General features: G+C 45.7%; 1 protein-coding gene across 3 annotated transcripts in view; it reads left to right on the plus strand.

The window, feature by feature from the left end:
- The window catches only part of SOCS5 (suppressor of cytokine signaling 5), a 106,990-nt gene that overhangs the window by 15,976 nt on the left and 70,902 nt on the right, over nucleotides 1-20,112 (plus strand). The gene's annotated exons all lie outside the window — the stretch shown is intronic.

Below are 20,112 nucleotides of genomic sequence, written 5' to 3' on the forward strand. Positions count from 1 at the left end.
GCCATACCCATTGGGTGGGCATCTTTCATTCTGGTGTCCCTGTACAGGAGGTCGGGGTGAACTCAGCACACAGGGATGTGGCCTTACGCATCTGAAAGTTCTGTAGCCACTTCTCGTCCCAAACTTATTTTACGATGTGATCCCATCAGTCAGTGCTCGTATCTCAGGCCCAGACATGGTTCTTCACCATCTGCAGGTGCTCTGTGAGCTCCAACAACAACCCTGAATTGCTTTGTGCTATGTCCCACAGCAGTCAGTCCTACACAAAATTGTCACATTCTCTGCTAATGCAGTTCTGCAAATACCAGAGGCTCGAGTGATGCATGCTTGCAATGTTCATGACAGTAGTGCAGAAATGTGCTGGTTCCATGCTTCTGCTAGAGATAATGGACACTGGGGTGGAGGGGCTCTGTGAGTTTGTGGGATTTTTTAAAAAAGATGCAGAAATGATCATATACAGATGACATGGGATGGAGTAAGTTGCATGCTGGGAATTTGACACCTTGCTCCCAGTCACTCCTGCATGATTCGTTTCTGCCCCACCATGTATTGCCACAACTTCCCAAAAGACAGTGCACTGGACAGTGGTGAGTTGCTTGCAGGGATAACCCTACCTGCAGGGATAATTCTATCACATTGTGCATCAACACAAGCACTTCTGGTGTGTGCGCACACTGCTGATGCAAGGAACCAGGTGTGCATGAGCAATATTCTAAATATGCCTGCCAGAGTGTTTGGTTTAGACATGGCCTTAGGCAAATAGGAACTCAAGTTCCAGCTTTTGCTTAAGCATATTTGAAAACTTTCCCTGGCTGATCACAAATAATCAGTTTAATTCACTGACTACAGTTAATCCCTCTGTTTAATAAGCCTTTTAGTTTTAAATGTGAAACATGTTTTGATAAGTATCCAAAACATTTGTTTTTGTTTTAATAAAAATATATTTTATATGGTATTTTGTGTTTTGTTTAAATTCCAGTTAGCTTGACCCCAAGTCATGGCTAAAAATTTAATTATTTAGTAAATAAGCAATATATCATTTACCATTTTCTAACATACTGAAAATGTACAACTAAAAATCTGAAAATATTAACCTGCATAATTGCTTCAATGAATGTATATAGTTATAGCGTATCCCTCAAGTAGCAAAAAGATGCACCAAATCTAGTGGAAGGGCTCTGTTTAGTTGTAAGTCAACCTGTTTTAAGGGTTATATTAGCCATTGCAGATTTCTTTAGAAACTAACTAAAGTGCAAATGGACAAGTTTATTAAAATGGATTTAAATCTAGGCTTTCCACTTGATGATTTAAATCAGTGAATTAAATCATCTTGACTTTTAAATCAATCCACCCTGTTTAGTGTGTATAGTTGAAACTCTCCTAAAGAGTCCTCAAAATATTATCTTTTTTCCCCAAAAAGACTGAATTGTTTGGTTTATCTGCAGTCAAGGGACTCCTGGTTCCCCAGCTGCTCCAGAATTCCTAAGTAACAGTAGCCACTGCTTTCCTGCCAGTACTTTTACCTAGCTAATGTCATTAAACTGGTCCAGCCTATAGCTTGAATAACTGCAAAGCGTTTTATTTTTGGGTCTACTTTTAAAAGTCCACTCTGAGGCTTCTGCTAGCTAAGAATAGGGGAGCTCTAAACTTAGCTTTAGAGGCCATATGAAATGTCTCATTCATTCTCTCTCTCACGCACACGCATGCATGCACGCACGCAACGGTACTCTAGCTAGAGATGGTGTCCCTTAGCCTCTGTTTGCCGGAAGCTGGGAATGAACGACAGGGAATGGATCACTTGATTACCTGTTCATTCCCTCTAGGGCACCTGGCATTGACCACTGTCAGAAGACAGGATACTGGGCTAGATGGACCTTTGGTCTGACCCAGTATGGTCATTCTTATGTACCAATAGGCATGTTGTTCAAGTTATTCTTAATCAATACAGCCATGTATGGTCTGGTCCTGACTTTTCTTCTGTCTGTTACCTCCGTGTGTACCACTTTGCTAGCTGATACTCCCTTGATTTGAATTTTTGGGATTGCACGATAGCTGGTGAAGGATCACCAATTCTGGAATCTGCTTTTCTTGTTGGGCTGCTAGAGGAAGAACTTAGATCTTTCACCATGCCTTGAAGCTCATCACTTTTTTTTTTAAAAGAGCTTCTTACCCTTTTTGAAGTTGGATGGAGGACAGCTGTCAGATATAACAGCATGCAGGCAGTGACTTCTTATAACTGATGGTTTTAATTATGTTTCATCTTTGGAAATGTACCCAGAGACTGCAATATGTGCATATTTATAAATTCTCAAATATTTTGAGGTTAAATACACAGGTCAGATTATGGGGAAAAAAATTTTTTTTTAATAATTCAGAGCTGAGCAAATGAAGGAGTGAATGGCAAACATGAGACTGTGTGGCCTTAATGGGCGGACAAGGATGGGCAGACCCCCAGTAGGGATCTATTTCCAGTGAGACTGCGTGAAACTGAGTCTGAGGGGGTTCTGTCCTTGGTAGATTGACAAGTCTCTATCTTGCTGAATACTTAGCAGAGATAGTGCTTAATCAGTGTCAAGCCAAAAGATCTGACCAGGCACCCCCCTTGGATATTCCTCAGCCGTCAGCTGCATGTTATTCTGTTGCTGCTGCTTGCCAGACTAAGACTACCGATTTCATAATCTCTCATAAAATTGGTGAGGGGGTCCTGCAGAGGTACAGACAGTATCTCCTATGGAATATTTTATAGGCCCTTGTACACCAGTTTCTACTTCTTCACTTTTGGGACAGGGGCTTATGGAGGATGACCTATCTGATGGACTTTGTCACCAGTACTACTGTAAGGCACTTGCCCTGCCCCAGTTTGAGCTCCTTGGATGAGTATGTGGCTCCAGTAACAAACAGCAATTGGTACAGTCTCTTCATGATGATGTGACTAATAGGTAGCCTGACTTCACATTTGTATGTGCGCCAAAAATGTGTTCTGTATTGCCCTTGTGATGGAGTGCACCCCTGTGTTCACACCCGATACACTATTGTAATAATTTTGGTACAAAACATGCGTTTTGCGGTATAATTTGAAAACTCATAACTTGCTGATCAGTATTCTCATGGTAAAATGCGTGTAGCGACATTGTGTAAAGTTATTAACAGAAGCTGAAATCATGCCTGAAGTGTTTCCCAATAAACCTGGAGAGTGGCTAAACCAATTTCTCAAAGACAAAGGGCAAGTTGATGCCCTGCCAGGTGTCAACAAAGCTGATGGGCCATTACCTATCAAGTAGTCATTCTTTAGCAAGAAAGGGGGCAGGGACAAAGATCTGCATCTTAGCATGAGGTCTCCTTCCTCCACCAGACCCTGTATCTCTTGGTTCTCAGCTGGAAATGTTTTTTCAAAAAGAGGAACTGCAACTATAAACTAGAGGGACAAACCAATGAGCTGGGAGCTGCCCCTTGGATAGAGGCAGCAGCAAACAGCTGCTCCCTCTCTAAGGGCTAGTCTACACTTACCTGCCGGGTCGACGCGGTGAGTTCGACTTCTCGGAGTTCAAACTATCGCGTCTAATCTGGACGCGATAGTTCGACCTCCCCACGCGCTCCGGTCGACTCCGGTACTCCACCACTGCAAACGGCGGTGGCGGAGTCGACCTTGGAGCCGCGGACTTTGATCCCGCGGCGTCTGGACGGGTAAGTAGTTCGAACTAGGGTACTTTGAGTTCAGCTACGCTATTCACGTAGCTGAACTTGCGTACCCTAGTTCGACCCCCGCCCTTAGTGTAGACCTGCCCTAAGGAACTAAAGCAGAAGCCCCTCCCTGCAGCTCCCACCTCTTTGCCACTGTCCCTCCAGGCAGAGCTAATACCTGGTTGCTGAAGGGAGGGGCTGTTGAGGGAAGGGTGGGGAGGAGTGCTTCCAAGAGACCCCCTATCTCCCTGCCCATCTCATTCTCCACACCTGAGAAGATAAAGGAAACAGCCATTGGACTCTGGCGGATGGGTCCTGACCTGAAAGTTTAGTTAGGAATGCTGTTGGAAGCATGTGGTGAGAAACTTAGCTTTGAATCCAAATAATTTGTTAAGCCAGGCACTAGAAAGTGTTTTTATCTGTATTTTCTTGTAACCATTTCTGACTTTTGTGCCTAATTGCTTGTACTCACTTAAAACTCTATCTTTGTAGTTAATAAACTAGTTTTGATCTAATCCAGTGTGTTTAAGGTAATGTCTGGTTAACTCTATTTGGGGTAACAAGCTAGAGCAGGGGTTGCCAAACTGTGGCTCGTGAGTCACATGCAGCTCTTTTACAGTTAAAGTGCAGCTCCAAGAGCCCCTTCCCCCATTCATAGCCTACTACACTGTGGGGGAGCTTGGTGCTCCTGCCCTGCAGCAGAGTGGTCGGGCTAGGGGCTTCAGTCATCTCTGGCAGGTGCCTGCTGAGAGTGGGGGCGGGGGGGTGCACAATTTAATGGTCTGCCTCCCCCCCCCCCAACAGTTTGAGTCACACTCACCCAGACACACTCCTCCCCGCCCTTCCCTCAACAGCCCCTCCCTTCAGCTACCAGGTATTAGCTCTGCCTGGAGAGACAGTGGCAAAGAGCTGGGAGCTGCAGGGAGGGGCTTCTGCTTTAGTTCCTTGGAGAGGGGGAGCAGCTGTTTGCTGCTGCCTCTATCCAAGGGGCAGCTCCCAGCTCACTGGCTCCAGCAGCTGCCATGGAGGGAGGAGGTCTGGTGACATCATGTGTCACCAGCAAACCCTGGAAAAAATCTGGGGGGAATGACACCCCATGTGTCCCCTCCACTCATTCCCTCTGGCTTCTGCCCAGTGTGGAGGGAGGTCTCAGAGCTTCAGCCCAGTGGGAGGTGCCTGCCAGAGCTTCAGCCCCATGGGGTGTTTGCACCAGGGCTCAGGGCTTCTGCAGGAACGGGACAAGCACCTCCCTGCAGGGCTGAACCCTGAGCCCAGGCAGGTGCCTCCCGGAGGGCTGAAGCCCTGAACCCCGGCAGGCGCTTCCTATCTCTCGAAGTTCTGAAGATTGTCGTATGCGACTCGGAGGGTCAGTAAGCTTGGCCACATCTGAGCTAGAGTATATCATTCCCTTAAAGGAATAACGGACTTGATATATTTGAACTCTCCCCTGATACATTTTTGTGGGGAAACCTGGGGCTGGGAGTGTTTTGGGATCACCCTGCAGTATAACCAAGGCTGGTAAGAGCCAGAGTGTAACCCAAGTGTGACTGGCAGGGTGCAGTTACTCAGACTTGCATTCTGGAAGGCTGTCTGTAAGCATCCCAGGTGGAAGCTAGTACCAACAAGGTATTGTAAGGCACCCAACGTTGCAAGGCCCAGGGAATGCAGCCCCCACTGGTCTAGATTGCATCCCAGTATGTCACACCCCTCCTCTTAGTTTATCATTGGAGCGTGTACTTTGTTGCCTTCAGTGTTTGACTCTACGGAAGTTAATGGAAATGGTGTTCAAAGACACTTCAAAAATCATGGAAACTTTTTATCATTTTAAGGTTGAGGTTATGTAGGGGTGGCTGGTCAGTCAATAGTTCCTCAAGATTTTGAGAGAAATTACCCCCTTTGTATCTGCTAACTCAAATAGAGTATTTGGTATTCCTTTGGATTCAGAAGAGCTGGACTATTCTCTGTTATGGTTCCACACCTAATGCAGAGTCTGGTATGGTGGTGGGCAACCTGCACCCCCCGCGGGCTGCACGTGGCCCGTCAGGGTAATCCGCTGGCAGGCTGCGAGACTATTTGTTTACATTGACTGTCCGCAAGCACGGCCGCCCGCAGCTCCTGGTGGCTGTGATTTGCCGTTCCCGGCCAATGGCCACCACGTCCCAGCAGCCCGTGCTGCTTCCTGCAGCTCCCATTGGCCGGGAATGCCAAACCGCTGCCACAGGGAGCTGCGGACGGTCAATGTAAACAAACTGTCTTGCAGCCCGCCAGTGGATTACCCTGATGGGCCGCAGGTTGTCCACCACTGGTATGTTCCAGAAAGGTAATCGGTACTCAGACCTCTTCTGCTATTGCCTCCCATACTTGTGAGGTTAGAGAGCAGCCTCATGTTTCCCCACAAGTTTTTCCAACCTTGTTTAATTGAAAGTATTATGGTGGTTTCAAGATTAAGGAATCCAAATCATATGGCCATATAATATATTATAGAATATAAATTTAAAATTATGACCACCTAACTCTCTTTTTTTTAAAAAAAAAAAATTGAAATGTATACTGATTTAAATCTGATTCTCTTTTAAATCAGATAGTGATGATCAACCCCTTCACCTGAACTTTTTGTTGGCTGCCACCTCTCTATGGGGTGATATAGGCTCAGGCAGACAGTGTTCCATCCCTGAACTTGAAGCTGTAATTTCAAGGCAAATTAGTGGAATCTTTAGTCAAGCTTAAAATTAAAGAGAAACCTGCCGCTAATGACCTGTTAGTCTTGAAGAACCACTACTGGACCTTAAGGATGCATTTCAGGTCCATATAATATATACTGGTTAATTTTTTATGATTATTATTATTATTATTTTATTTTTAAATTACAGGATGACTTGGCTACTGATGGGATATTTTCATTCCCCCCCCAATAATAATTTGGTATGATGTCGATTGTTTTGGTTATAAATAAGAGTTTTGGATTATGGCAAGGGCTGTTAGATATAAGGGTTCACCATATTTCACAAGGAAACTAGTTATTTTTGGAAAGAAGATCAAACAAATTGATAAATAAGAAAGTTTGATCATCAGAGCACCCCTGGGATGGAATTTGAACTTAGTGCTGCTTGGGAGAGAGGGGGGAGAGAGAACTTCTTATTTGGGAAGTTGGTGGTAATGGGCAATGGTAAGGTTTAATGTAGATAGATATTGAAGCTCTTACCCCAAATACTCCTGGGTGAGAGATTTTTTTTTTTTTTGCTCTTTATAATATTATAACCACGAGGTCAGTGGTATGGAATGTTCCAATAGACCAGGGGTCAGCAACCTTTCAGAAGTGGTCTGCTAAACCTTCATTTATTCACTCTGATTTAAGGTTTTGCGTGCCAGTAATACATTTTAACGTTTTTAGAAGGTCTCTTTCTATAAGTCTATAATATATAACTAAATGGTTATATGTAAAGTAACTAAGGTTTTTAAAATGTTTAAGTAGCTTCATTTAAAATTAAATTAAAATGCAGAGCCCCCTGGACTGGTGGCCAGGACCTAGGCAGTGTGAGTGCCACTGAGAATCAGCTTGCGTGCTGCCTTTGGCACGTGTGCCATAGGTTGCCTACCCCTGCAATAGTCTTTAGCTGTTGTGCTGTTGGTCATTCTGGAGGTTAAAACTTGAATAAATCAAAAACTTCAAAGCTTCTGGTGAAGACTTTATGCTACCAGAAGTTTTATCCTGAATTATTTAACTAATGAGGTTCTTTGGCTCTCCGTCTTCTGACAATACAGTCAGTGTATTTGGAAGGGAGGTATATTGGCACTGAAAGGAGTAACTGTTTATGTACATGAAGTTTTGGCCATGTTGAAGACTTGCCACAGTATGTACTGTCTTATAACTTTTTTAAAGAAGTAGTGGCTGTCTCTAATCTTAGAAGCCTTTTACCTCATTGGCTTAAAAATTAGAATATTTGTTATGTAGCCACAATGTTTTGGTTATACAGGCTGTTGCCGTTTGCCGGGGGCAAAAATAAGAAAAGAACTAGGTGAAATTAATTTTCTTTAACTTAAGTTGATTCATTTCTTAACTCTGCAACTTCATTTTTCACACTTTTTTAAAGTATAAATTGAGTTTAAGAGAAGGATTGACTGTTTTATCTCATTGTGGTTTTAAAACTTTGTACTTAACACATTGTCAACATCATATTTCAAAATATACCAAGTAAATTCTCTTAAATCAAACTCTGAGTTCTCAAGCAGCACTTTTCTTTCTTTACCTATCTATAAACTTCGATTTATCATAAATTGATTTTGTGTGTGTGTAGTGAAACTGATGTTTATTGACTTTTACTATTTAAAAACCTAATTGTTACTATGGCTAGGCTTGGCAGATTTCAATTTTTGTGTGTGTAATTTTGGCTATTCATTTTTATTTTATTTTATTTTTTTTAATTTTTAACTATTTTAACTTTTACAGTTGTGGGAAATTAAGGGGGTGTTGGGGTCAGGGTAGCATTTACAAATGGGCTGCAGGGAGTCCCTAGTGCTGTCAGTGGCTTTTGGGGACTGCCTCCATAGCCATGAGGCCCAAGATACCTAGGTGAAAGGTGTGGGGGAAGCTAGAGTCCTAGCCTGGTGGGGAGAGATGCCAGGCCAATACTTCAAGGTGGAGAACAAGCACCTGGTTGCAGGGGAGGCCACTGCATGGCCAGACAGTTCCTGCCTGGACACCACTCCTATGCTTCTGGCTGGTGGGGAAGTGAGCAGAGCCTTGACAGCGGAGTTGCAAAAGGTTCCATGGATGGCCACGGGGCAGCTAACACCTAATCCCTGCAGACACAAGGTGCAAAGGGAGACTACACTCCTACTGATTGTTAGAGCTTGTCTTCACTACCAGGAGATCGATGCTGCAACAATTGATGCAGTGGGTGTTGATTTAGCGGGTCTAGTGAAGACCTGCTAAATCGATGGCAGAGCGGTCTCGGGTTGAGTTGGTACTCCAGCTCCCCAAGAAGAGTAAGGTAAGTCAACCAGAGAGCGTCTTCCATCACAGTGAAGACACTGGGGTAAGTCAACCTGAGTTGCATCCACTCCAGTTACATTATTCACATAGCTGGAGTAGCGTAACTTAGGTCAATTTACTCTGGTAGTTGAAGATAAGCCCTTAGTGATGGATATTTTTTGTCTATTTTAGTGTGTCTGCTGAAATAGACATTTACTGACATCTATGGATTTAAATTAAATCCTGCTGAGCCTAACTATGCTATATACACATTTATTTAAACAACTATATAGCTTAACTTACAGTTGATTCAAATTCCTGTTTTTTACAATTAATATGTTAGAAAAAGGTGAATGATGCTTTTCTTATTTACTAGATTAACTTTTTTACTCCTGATTTGTGACAAGAACTATTTGGATGGAAATGGGAATTCAGTTTAAATTGCACAAACAGAATTTGAAATCTCTTTAATTAGTAAATTAAACCACCTTAAGGCTGGATACATAAGAAGACTTTTGCATTTAAAGCTAAGTTAATTTAACTAATTGTTTCTGATCACCATGTTCTTCAAGATTTTAGAACTAGAACATGTCATCCTCTTGCGCTTAGTTTTTTTTTCATAGCTTGGAAGAAGGAAAACAAATTCTCCTGCTGTTTCAATTTCCAGTTGGTTTCTTAACTTTGAGCAGTCATTGAACTGTATCAGCTGAATAAACTGTAATAAAGAAAATATTGTGTCTGCACCTGCAGAAGAAGCTACTGCCATGAGAAGATGGTTAAAACTTCCACAGACCGATTCCAAGTGCTCAGCCAGTGCCTTCCACCAATTCAGTGGTTAAACTTCCTTTAAAATTTGGCAGTAAACTTGTGTTGCTTAGTGTATTTATATTTAAATTAAACAGTTAACATATTAGAATAATTTAGGCATTAATGTAGGCTGTCCATTTCAAATTTAATTTTAAGTAGGTTTATTTAAAAAAAAATTTTATCATTGAATTTTATCCACCGTACAAAACAGTTACCCCATAAAACCTCTATTTTCACATGCGCTTAATTCTGAAGCAGTCATCTTTTTGACTGAAATGTACTTAAAACATTTCCTTTCAGGTACAGACTAATAGAAAACTGAGCAATATATCTAGTCACTCCTCAGTTATGAGAATACTTAACACTTTGTACAATTAAAATTATGTGCATATAGCAGTGGCTCCCAAACTTGTTCTGCTGCTTGTGCAGGGAAAGCCCCTGGCGGGCCGGGCTGGTTTGTTTACCTGCCATGTCTGCAGGTTCGGCCGATCGCGGCTCCCAGTGGCCGCGGTTTGCTGCTCCAAGCCAATGGAAGCTGCTGGAAGCAGCGCGGGCCGAGGGACGTACTGTCCCGCTGCTTCCAGAAGCTCCCATTGGCCTGGAGCAGCGAACCGCGGCCACTGGGAGCCACAACCATCCAAACCTGCGGACGCGGCAGGTAAACAGACCGGCCCAGCCCGCCAGGGGCTTTCCCTGCACAAGTGGTGGAACAAGTTTGGGAACCACTGGCATATAGGCTTAAACAAAACTGCTTAACTTTGAAAGTTGGCATGAATAAAGTCTTTGAGCACTAGTCCTTGGTTTGGTTTTAAGAACACGTGTTTTGACTTACTAGCCTTGAGCATTTGAAAGCTGGAAGCAAACACAATTAAAAATAAATAAATCCTGACGTACTGATATGCAGTTAGGTGCACATTTGTTGCTTTAAATGATGTACAAGTTCTGCCAGCAAAACTAACAAGCCGATTATCTCTGGACTCCTAAGTTATGTCTACACAGGGATTAAAAAAAAAAAAAACCTCTCAACTTGCCTGGGTCAGCTGATTCAGGCTCAGGGCTAAACAAAAATTGGTGTGTAGATGTTCAGGCTTGGGGGTCCCAGGTCTCTGGCTCCAGCCCAAGCCTGAATGTCTACACAGCAATTTTTAAAGCCTTGTAAGCCCGAGCCAGCTGACTTGGGCCAGCTGTGGCTGTGCCATGGGTCTTTTAGCCCTGAGTAGATATACCCGGAGTTGTCTTCTCTTAAAACCTAACACCTGCCCTCCCCAAACAAAAGCTCAAAGAAATGCACCTTGCATTAATACATAGAAACTTCCTCACTTGAATGCTTGATTTGCCACCAAATACTGAAGGGTGGTATTTTCAAAAGCACCTAAATGATTTAGGAGTACAAAGTCAATGGAACTTGCGCTTTTAACCCTCTTGAGTCTTCTGAATGGTCATTCCTATAATGTTAATTTAACTGTTTTCCATGTGTTTTCTATTCGTCTTCCTCTTGTTAAATGTGAACTATATCTTATTCTGGGTTATTCATTCTGGCACACTGCATATTCTGTATATTTTATATTGTGCATTACCATTTCCAGAGCAATTTCAGCTTCTCGAATTTCCCATCTTTAAGGCTTTAAAATGAAGCATTTGATTGTTGCATTGATGTTAGCTTACTCTTGTAATAGTGGGGTGGGTGTGGTTGGTGCTACAGTGTAAAATGAACCTGCTACAACAGGGTTTCGCTTGAGCACTGTGTACAAAACAGTAAAGTGCAGCTTCCTTTCAGCTGCAGTGTTCAAACATAGCGAAGAGTGCCTCTTGTATCTTCAGCTCTCTATAGTCTAGGACAGAGCTGCCTGCAGGTCAGAGTAAAGGCATGAAACAAGTTAGACCAGGTTGCAGCCTCCCAGCTCTTTCTTCCCTGCAGGATTTATATTCTTCTACCTAGCCATGCCACTCTGTGGAATGAGGTTGTGTTTGTCAATTAGTAAGGCAGCCAGAGCTGCTTCTGACAAGCTTGACTGCTCTTTGCTGTAGGTCTTCTGTCTCAGACAGGGTTTTAACCCCCTGTTTGCCAGGTAATATGCATGTTAAATTCCTAGTCTCATTCTAAAACCATTCAAACATCCTGCTATTTGATAGCATCATTAGACATGTGGTGTGTATGAGATGGCATTCAGCAGGAGAGAACTGATGATGGTTTGAGATCTGTCCAGTTGAGATCTCTCTAAGAATTGGTGCTCAGGCTTATGCTCCCCTGCCTTAAAAGTGTAGGGGTTATTGGAGGGGAAATTCTGAGAAACATTCTCAATTTAGGAGCTTGCATGTGGGCATGTGCACACACCTAGGAGGTCTGGTCCATCTGAGCCTGGATTTGTTAACTTTTCAGGCACACTGAAGCATTTAATTTTTAGCATTGAGGAGGGCATACCTGAGATTATTACGGGTAAATACAAACAGCTCACTGGATATATTTATATTTTTATATAAATGCACAGACCTTGAAGTGTTTACTAAAGTGAAATTTTCAGGAATTAAGTAACTTCTGCTGTATTGCATAATACATCCCTCCCCTGCCTCCCATCACTAAGGTTTTTCCCAAACTTTCATGCCAATAGTGTAGGAGGGTTTGCCATTTTTCAATGTGAAGAAATTGACAGTCTTCACTGATAGCATCTATTCTGTTCACTGTTATCTGTAAGACACTATTGGGTTTCTAGACTGCTCACAACACATAAGCAGAAGTTTCTGAACTGAAGAACTTTAACCATTGCTGTTTAAAGAGACAAATTGAACCTGTGTAATGGTTTTTGCGGATGTATGTTAATGTCGTGCTGTGTGTTACAAATGGTGACTGGTTTTAATTTTCATTACCTTGTTTTTGTGTTGTGATCGTATTGAAAAGTGAAAAAATAACAGCATTATTAAAAATGAAACTAAGCTCCACTTCACTGCATCCATCAGAACAGCTGAAATCTTACCGTTTTCTGACTGGAAAATGTTATTTAATTTTTCATATTTTTTTAAAGATGTGCTTACCAAACTTCTCATCTAAGAGTTTTCCCAAAGCTGTGCCCTGCACAATCCTGCTTCCTCGCAATCTTTTTAAATTTGTGCTAGCGGAAGGAAGTATTTCCTCATAATTCTGCAATCAGTATTACAGAAGAGGGACTAGATCAAATATCTGATTTGAAACTAGCTTTCTGTTGCCTTGTCAAAACATGTTATACCTCCATCGGGTTACTGACACATGTTAGCTAGTGGACCATTCTGACATTGAATAGAAGATTTCAGACACTTGTATGTAAAAGTTGACACTTCTACTGATCTAGTCCGTGAAATGCAATAGGAAGCTGACCTACTTCTTCCATTTCCCTTCTCACCCCCAACTCTGGGTTGTTAAGGAACAGGCATTAAGATATCTAGCCTCTTTTTTTGTGGGGGGGAGGACAGGGTAAGCAAGTTCTTGGATTTAATAAATATGAGCAAACCATTGTTGCAGATAACCTGAGGCAAAAAAAGTTATGAAACATATTTATATTTTATCTTCTCGGTAAAAGAATAAACTTTCTTGGTGACCTTAATGGAAATAGAATAAATTCTACCCTGCTATGAGAACTCCAGTAGATAGTTATCCTCAGAATAGTTGTGACTTTTGAAAAGGTCATCAAAAGGGCTTCCATACTTGATTTGCACTGTGTTCCCCCTCCCTCCCCTCGGCCCCAATTTTTTAAAAATTTGGCAGTTTAAATGCTAGGAAACCTTAAACATAGCAGTACACACAAAATTATTTGAGTCCTGTACCCCTCTTTTCCATATTAAGTACCTTACTATGCTCTACTGCATGATCCAATAAAAAATCATAACTAGCTGCAAAAACTGGTGCGTTAACACAATCACAGGATGTGAAACTTTTTGCTATGGTGTGTTTTTGATTGGCCTACTCCACCTGGCAGAAGGGTTACATTAGTACAGACTTAAGTGACTGCTTGCAGTAGACTGAGGTGCAGTGGTAAGAAGGACCTAGATAAAACACAAGAATTTCTTAGGAAAGTCTGTAGTGGCCAGAGATCATCCCCTGAACCATGATTAAGGCTATGATTTAGTCATGGATATTTTTAGTAAGTGTCCTGTCCAGGACTTATACTATAAATATCCTTGACTAAATCTTGGGGGCGGGTGAGGGGTGGCGCAAGAGGCCACAGAGTGGCTGCTCCTGCTGGAGGCCACCTGAACGGCGGCCGCTGCGAATGGCCCTGGGTATGCTCCAGCAGCAGCCAGTGTGGCTGGCTGTGGGGCCGCCCGAGAGGCTGGCAGCAGAGTCGCTCCAGCAGCAGCAGGTGGGGCTGTCCCTCACCGCACCCCACTCACTGTAGATGTCTTTGGTCAGTGAGGACCAACGGTTCAGAGGTGCATCTATGTGAGCTCAGCTCCCACCCAGGGAAGAAGGCACCTTGCTTGCTCCACTCTCTGTGCACTTTCTCTGGCCAGCTGCTCCACCGGCTGGCTGCTCGCTTGCTGCTCCTGCTGGTTGCCCTCTGCTGTCACCTGACTCTGACTTCTGCAAGTCAATCTCTTAAGATTCCACCCAGCTCTTAGTGATTGTCAGCTCTTGGGGGAACCTGAAGCAGGCTGGGCAGAAATGCTGTCCCACCACAAGTGATTTCAGCTCTAGTAAGCACTTAACATAACAAAAGACTCAAAAGATAGAGCTAAATGGCTAGGCTCTATTAGAACAGTGGGGAGGAACAGGTTAAACCAGACCAGGGACTCTTAGGCAGAGTCCACACCTTCTAGCTGAGACACCTGTCCCCACCCCTCTTACTTTCACAGGCATTCGAGCCCCTGGCTTATCAAAGTCTTTTCAGCTGAGGGTGACCTCAATCAGGACAGGTTAAACACCGTTTTGCTCTCCTTTAGTCATACAATAAAGACAACAATATTGATAACATTTCACTACTCCGGCATTCAGTATTAAAGTGATTTGTAACTCAACACCAGCCAAAGTTCATCACTTTGAGCAACTTAGTTCTAGCTGCTGGATATCTAAGCAGAGTAGGTGTGTTCATGTAAATATGGTTTGCTCCTGAAGGCTCTCCACCTCCCAGATAGCTGTCAGGGGAGAACTCACTCAGACCCTGCTTACACTAAAAAAAATCAATGGAGTCTCAAACTGGCCCTATAAGGCCCTCATGAAACCGCTGTAAGAACCTAAGACATCTCCCCTCTGTTTTATAGCAGCTATGGTTGGCTAGGAGAGTATGTGAGTTGGGAAATTTGTCGGTTTAAAGAACCCGATCTTCAGAGACTATTTTTGGTACAAAGTTTCACTTTTCAAGTAAACCAGAGAGTTCCTCTTAAAACAGGGGTCACCAACCAGTAGATCACAGACGACTGGTCAATTGTCGATCTCAGTCTAGGGTTGCCAACCTTCCTGTAGCTAAACTGGGAGATTGGCTGCTAACAGTCTTGTGGGACAGCGGGGCTAAGGCAAGCTCCCTGCCTGCCCTGGCCCCACGCCACTCCCAGAAGCAGCTGGCACATTCCTGCGGCCCCTGCAGGGGGAGACAGGAGGTCTCCACGTTCTGCCTTCATAGGCACCACCCCTGCAGCTCCCATTGCCCGGGAATGGGGATATGTGACCAATGGGAGCTATGGGGCTGCTGCCTGCAGACAGGGGCAGTGCATGATGCCACCTGCCCCCACACCCAGGAGCTGCTTTCAGACATGCTAGCTGCTTCTGGGAGTGGTGCAGGGCCAAGGCAGGCAGAGAGCCTGCCTTAGCCCCGTTGCCTGGGAGCCTCGTCAGGTAAGCGGCACCTGCACCCCAAACCCCTCCTGTGCCCCAGCCCTGAACTCCCCCCCATACGCAAACTCCCTCCCAGAGCCCACATCCCCTCCCAGAGCCTGCATCCTGCACTCAAACCCTGCTGCCCGAGCCCTGAGTCCCCTCCCAGAGCCTGCACCCTGAACCTCCTCCTCCCAACCCTCTTCCCCAGGCTCAGCCTGGAGCCCCTCCCACACTCCGAACCCCTCGGCCCCAGCCCAGAGCCTGCACCCCAACCCCCTGTCCCAGCCCGCTGAAAGTGAGTGAGGGTGGGGGAGAGTGAGCTATGGAGGGAGGGGGGATGGAGTGAGGGGAATGGGGCCTTGGAGAAGGGGTGGGGCAAGGTGTTTAGGTTTGTGTGATTACTGTTTCTGCATTTTCTTTGAGATGGATCCTGGGTTGCATTTAAATTCAAAAAGTGATCTTGTGCTTAAAAAGGTTGGAGATCACTGCTCTTAAAACAACCAATTCTTTGTTTTTGCATTTGTTTGTCATTGTATCACCAATATTGCAATAGTGATTAATTATTTTTGGAATTTGAGAGTGGGGAGGGAACTTGCTGCTTCATAAGTTTCAATTTCAGCCTCTTCCTCCTTTCTTCAGTCACACTTTGGGTACCCTTCTGTTTCTTCCTTTATTTACCTTTCTACTCTCCTGGTTACCCAAAGTTGGAGGGGTGCTTGAGACAAATCATGTGAAGGCTTTTTCAAGCAGCCTAGCCATACAGGCCAAAATTTTCTAAGTAAAGCGCCTAAATAAAAGTGGACTGATGCACACCGCCCACCCCGTGCTCCCCATCTTCCCCCCCCCCCAAAATAAAAAAAAGGCTTGAGTCCTAGATTGTTTCTTTCAGGTTTCTGCCATATGAATGCAATCAAGGTTTTGGTTGCAGCTTAATTTTTATACAATTGGGATACTGCCAAGGATAGCCATATAACTCCCATATAGTGCTTTATTTTTTTTTAAAAATCACACTGGATAAAGTAGGGAGCATGCTAATGCCTTTTCTCATTTCTTGACTGGGAATTTGCAAACTAAAGTAAAAATTTGGTAAAATTCTGCAAGGACTAATTTTTTAATCTGTATGAGGGAACAAAATCTGTGGTCATCTGCATTGTCTGCTATGGAAAAACTAAAGATGAAAGTAGTTAAGAAGGGAATTTTTATTTCATCTTGAATACTGAGCATTGACATTCTTTGTAGTGTCCCCAGTTCAGGCAAATCCTTGGGAAGTAATTGCGCACCAGCAATCTCCGAAGAGGTTAGCCCATTTTTCATATCTCAGATCTTACTGTGTGTGGTTTTTACTACTGGGTTTTTGAGTTCCTCCATATCAAACACTTTGCTTTGTTTTGGTATCATTATACTTTTTCAGCTATTACTTGTCAACACATTCACTGGGGAGCATAGTTGAGCCATACTATTTCATCCTTGCCTTGCCAACCCTAAAATGATTTTCTGTGGTGTAGTTAAGCATTTTACTCCACTTGGCATACTTTTGTATTGAACCATTTGAAAAAAGTACAATTTTTTTTGAAGATTAATTTTGCTGATGCAACAAAGCCATAAGAATCTGTCACTTGTAACCTGATCCATGTTTAGTGTAAATATAGATATGTTTTTAGGATTGACTTATGAAAAGTTGCTTTCCCAAAGTTTGAAATAGTTGTCATGTGACTAAGAAATACTAGAACTAAAACACTGCCTTTTTTCAATATGCACCGTTCTCTAATAAACCTATTTGGGGATTACATTGAGGTAAGTTATTTTGGCTTTTGTGGACATGATACAGTATACGACCTTAGTACTATCAGTTCAAATTTTACTTCTCATCTCAACTAATTTGAGTCAGATAAACTTGTTCTTCTTCGAGTGATTGCTCCTATGCATTCCAGTTAGGTGCGCGCGCTGCACGTGCACGGCTCTTCGGAAGATTTTTACCCTAGCAACACTCGGTGGGTCAGCTGGGCGCCCCCTGGAGTGGCGCCGCTATGGCGCAGGATATATACCCCTGCCGACCCATCCGCCCCTCAGTTCCTTCTTCCCGCCCGTGACGGCCGTTGGAACAGTGGAGCGCGGCTTAGCTGATCTCCACTTCCCTAGCTACTCGTAGTTTCTCTCGTTTAGTATATAGTTCAGATGTTTATAGTTGTAGTTTAACTTTGTTTGTTTGTAGTATAGTATTTATTTTCAGGGGTTCGAGGTTTATCCCCTTCCCCTCACCCGGTGCCGGGTCCGATGCCCGGTCCACAGGGTTTTACACTGCTCGGCCGGCCACAAGCCGATGCCGACACAAGATCCTCTCCTAAGTGCCTCGAGGAATCTCAACTAACAGATAATTGCCGCATTTGTGAGGCCTTTAATCCGAGAACAAAGGGGAGCGGGACTTTCGTCTCAAGCAGCTCCTGAGGGAGGCAGCTCTTGCTCCTCCGCTCTCGGCGCCGAGCGCTGGTTAGTCTTCAAGGAGCGCTCCCTCGGCACCGGATCGCCGGTACCGCCAAGGCCTCCTGGCACTGGCCCTTGCTGGCTCCGACGTCCACTCGGCATGGATCCCTCTCTTGGAGGATGAAGAGGCACAATATACTTGCTGCGTCCGAGCCGCCCGCTCCGCAGCCGAGCGCTATGCTCAGTCAGCGCGCCCGGCACCGATGTCTGCCGCGGTACCGACAATATCCGCACCATTAACTCCGGCCAGGCAAGAGCCGTTGAGTCCGGTGCTGGAAAGCTCCCCGGTACGAACCGTGGTCGAGCTCGCTTTTAAGTTGCGTCCGAGCCGCCTGCTCCGCAGCCCGAGCGCTCCACTACGTCGTGCTGCCCGGCACAGGTACCTGCTGCGGCACCGACAGTATCAGCACCGTAGACTCCGGACACGCAAGAGCCGTCGAGTCCAGCACCTGAACGCTCCCCGGTGCGAGCTGTGGTCGAGCTCGCTATTCCCTCCACGCTGGAAACATTTCCACAGCGAGGGAGTTGATGGCAAGGACAGAGCCTGCGCTGCTTTAACCCCCGACACCGCCGGTGCGGGTTATATTGTCTATCGGCGAGCCTGTCTTGTTCATGCCACCCTGCGTCGGTACCGCAGAGCGGCACCGTTCCCGATCGCGGTCCCGCAGACGTTCTCGGTCCCGTCACCGATCGAGGTTCCGACGCCGCTCGCAGTCTCGGCACCGTTCTCTATTTCGGTACCTTTAGTACTCGCGGCACCGGTCAGCGTCCCGTTCGCTGGCCCGGTACACTCGGCACTGATCCCGCTCCCGGCACCGCCCCAGGCACCGAGACTCCCGTAGCCACTCCTAAACATTGAGCCTCGCGTTCTCGGTCGACCGCCCGGCACAGCTCCGGTGGCAGGTCCCGTTCTTGGTACCGGTATGTCTCCCGGTACCGATCCCCGGTGCCGTGTCAAGCGACGTCAGTTAGAGAAGGAGACTCTACCAAAGGCTCTTCAGCTCCTTCAGGGCCATCCAGCCACGCATCAGTGTTGCCACGTGCGGACACTTCACATGCACAGTACTCTGTTTTCCGATGTGCTCTCCAGAGTCTTCCAGGAGACCTATCAGTGGTCCTTCTAGTCACCTTGGGCGTACTACCACTCCAGAGGCATACCGGTGCTCCCATCTCGCTCCGTTCCGTCGGAGCTCTGGGTGCCAGAGGCGACAATTAGCCGTTCCCCTCCGACCGGTACGGAGCAAGCCCCGGTTCAGCCACTGGGCTCCCAGATCCCACCGGATCAGGAGGTCATCCAGGAGCGCGAGCCCACCCAGGACCCGCTTGTCCCTGGCCTTTCTTCTGCCTCCTCCCCAGATGAGGCGGGGGCAGGAACATACTCCTCGGGCCCTCCTCTGATCGGAACGCAAGTACATGATATCATCCAGGGGGTACGAGTACCTATAGGTACATCTACCCCCCCCCCCCCCCCGGTCCCTTGTCATCCAGTCCCTTAATGGGATGGAATGCCATGGCCAGCAGGCACCAGCCCCTAAAGCCAAGGAGGCTAGGCGAATGGTCTTGCTGGGCCATAAGATGTACTCGGCGGGGGCCCTGCCACTTTGTGTAGCAAACTAGCAAGCCCTGCTTAGCCGCTACTATGGGTGGCGGTGGGCAAATGTACAGAGTCGGTTCTTCAGAACTCCTCTCATGAGTTCGATGCCCTCCTGGAACGAAGGAAGAAGCTGGCTAGAGCTTCCCTCCAGGCCTCGTTGGATGCAGCTGACTCCGCTGCCACGACCCTGGCCTCGGGTGTTGCCACGAGGCGCATTTCATGGCTCCAGTTATCGAGCCTTCCCTCGCAGCTGCTGTACACTATACAGGACTTGCCCTTCAATGGCAAAGGCCTGTTCTCTGGAAAAACGGGCCCTAGGCTGCAAAGCCTGAAGGGCAGCAGGGTCACTTTGCGTTCTCTCTCGGCATGCACACGCCGGTGCTTTAGCGCCGACCTTTCCGTTCCCAGCCTCACCGCTCTTACCCTGCGCCTAGACAAAGACAGGACTTTGCCAGCAGGCGTCACTTACGCGGTCGTAGGCGTCAATCAGGCCCCCAAAGGAGCCAAAATTAAGGTCCTTCTAACCACCAATGGGGCAAAAGCCTACCCATCTTCGTCCCTCTTAGGGACCCCTCTCACGAGCGATTCCTCTTGCAACAGGTGCAGACGCTCCTCTTCATTGGAGCTATACAGGAGGTACCTAAGGACGAAACCTAATCCCCTAGGCAAAGGGAGGTCTCAGACCTATCCTAGACCTGCGAGACCTCAACAAGTTCACGATGCAGATAAGTTCCGCATGGTACCCATGGGGACCGTCATCCCATCCTTGGATCCCGGAGACTGTATGCCGCCCTC

This window comes from Mauremys reevesii, linkage group 3 (genome assembly GCF_016161935.1).
Source record: "Mauremys reevesii isolate NIE-2019 linkage group 3, ASM1616193v1, whole genome shotgun sequence".
Lineage (NCBI taxonomy): Eukaryota > Metazoa > Chordata > Testudines > Geoemydidae > Mauremys > Mauremys reevesii.